Source organism: Rhincodon typus, chromosome 38 (assembly GCF_021869965.1).
Source record: "Rhincodon typus isolate 14 chromosome 38, sRhiTyp1.1, whole genome shotgun sequence".
Lineage (NCBI taxonomy): Eukaryota > Metazoa > Chordata > Chondrichthyes > Orectolobiformes > Rhincodontidae > Rhincodon > Rhincodon typus.
Genome location: NC_063369.1, coordinates 4,275,881 through 4,278,091, shown reverse-complemented (window position 1 = coordinate 4,278,091; position 2,211 = coordinate 4,275,881). Strand labels below are relative to the sequence as shown.

At 43.5% G+C, this 2,211-nt stretch overlaps 1 protein-coding gene across 4 annotated transcripts in view; it reads left to right on the top strand.

Moving 5' to 3' along the window:
- The window catches only part of LOC109920402 (glutamate--cysteine ligase regulatory subunit-like), a 25,763-nt gene extending 25,475 nt beyond the window's left edge, over window positions 1-288 (top strand). For all 4 annotated transcript variants that reach the window (XM_048617984.1, XM_048617982.1, XM_048617981.1 and 1 more), the window contains one exon: window positions 14-288. The gene's annotated coding sequence lies outside the window, so the exon portion shown is untranslated. The remainder of the gene's footprint in view (window positions 1-13) is intronic.
- Window positions 289-2,211: the final 1,923 nt, after the last annotated feature.

The window sequence follows — 2,211 nt, the reverse complement described above, 5'->3', positions numbered from 1 at the left end:
GTGTCCCTTAAAGGTATACTGCCATACTGTGCCTCTCAAAGGTATACTGCCAAACTGTGCCTCTCAAAGGTATACCGCCATACTGTGTCTCTTAAAGGTATACCATCATACAGTGTCTCTTAAAGGTATACTGCCATAATGTGTCTCTTAAAAGTATACCACCATAATGAACTTCTGAAAGATATAACAACAGACTGTGTCTCCTAAAGATATACTGCCACACTGTATCTCTTAAAGGTTTACCATCATATTGTGTCTTTTAAAGGTATACCGCCATACTGTGTCTCTTAAAGGTATACCATCATACAGTGTCTCTTAAATATATAACAACAATCTATATCTATTAAAGGTATATTACTATACTGTATCACATGAAGTTATACAGACCTAGGGGGTAGTTCACTCAGTTGGCTGGACAGCTGGTTTGTGATGCTCGGGATCTTGCACATTGCATCATATCATGTGGGTTCGATTCCCACACTGGCTGAGATTATCATGAAGGGCTCTCCTTTTCAACCTTTCCCCTCACCTGAGCTGTTCCTGACGGTTAAACCATCACCTGTTGTCTCTCTTTCTAATGAGAGACCAGCCCTATGGTCTGGTAGGACGATAGTGACTTTACACATTATACCGACATGAAAGTATACTGACGCTGAGCTGCAGTACAAGATCCCTGATGGTTTTCCCTCATCAGAGATGTCCAGGAGATTAACCTTCAATCCCAAAGACTCTGATACGATGTTAACTGATGGCCCTTCTCCTTGCTGGTGTTCAAGAAGGGTGATCTGGGTGAGCAAAATTGTGGGAGGTGGGTTCATGTCCAAATTACGGTGCTGTGATATTAATAAAATTATTGCGGTTTTTTTTCGAACATGAGTGTCACCAGCAAAGCAGAACCACAGCGAGCAGATTTCACAAGTTAAACAGATCTGTCTCTAAACTGCAGGCAACAGGAACGTAGACGATAGTTTTGCTACTAATTCTCATCGTCAATTGACATCTCAACCTCTGAAGTCTCATTAAAGCCTACATCCTGCTGAAGGAGCTGGGTAAAACGCAAAAATCGGCAGAGTCTGGTTACCCACTGCCTGCAGAGTTTTACAAGAGGGAGGTTCGCTATCTTTGTATCTCTTCGATTCGATAACGAGCATACAGGAGAGACACAGTAGATGTTATCTGACCATCTCTCAAATGCTGCGCTTGGAAAGAACAACAACAAACTAATTACCGAACCATGTTGCTTCAAAAAAGAAAATAGCAACACCATTCCTTGCTAATTAAAGTTTCAAGTTCTCTTTCATCAATCTTGGATGTATTTAGTAGCACCTCCTGGATTAAGTGGACTATACCTGAGCCAGCAAACACCCTGGGTTCACACAAACTTTGGAGAATGTCCCAGGGACAGGGTAAAGTTGCCATAGTCCTACCAGATGATACAGCTACTTTCCTGTTAGCAAGAGAGAGAGAGACAGACAACTGGCAGGGAGTTGAACCTTAGGGGAGAGGTTGAGAAGGAGAGTCCTTCATTGTAACCTCAGCTGGTGCAGGAATTGAACCCACACTGTTGGCACCTCAGAGCAGATGTCCAGCCAACTGAGCTAACCGACTCCCTATGTGTAGAATAGCCAGCTGTAAAAAAAAGCCTTTGTTAGGTCCTTCAATACTTCATCCAGTTTCTGAGGTTGTGAGTTATAACATATACCTTGCCACATCAGATAAATGCTGCTGGAGGCAAAACTACATTAGGGCAATCTGATCAAAACAATGTCCATATTAAGACATTGGGGGTGGGTTGGGGAAGATAAAGTTAGAAGGAGGGGGTTTTTGAGGGTGGGCAGATATGAAGTGGACTCTCTGAGAATCTATTCGCCCAGGTTTAACCAACCAGGTGGACAGTAAATGTGCTCTTAAGTTTCTATTGTGGGTGTGGAGGGGGAGAGGTGTAGGTCAGTGTGGCTGTGTGTGTGTGTGTGTGTATGTCTGTGTGTATGTCTGTGTGTATGTCTGTGTGTGTGTGCTTGTGTGTATGTCTGTGTGTGTGTGTGTTTGTGTGTATGTCTGTGTGTGTGGGTGTGTATGTCTGTGTGTGTGGGTGTGTGTGTGCGTGTGTGTGTGTATATGTGTGAGTGTCTGTTTGTGTGCATATGTGTGAGTGTGTGTGTCGGTGTGTGTGTGTCTGTGTGCGTGTGTGTGTCTGTGTGTGTGTATATG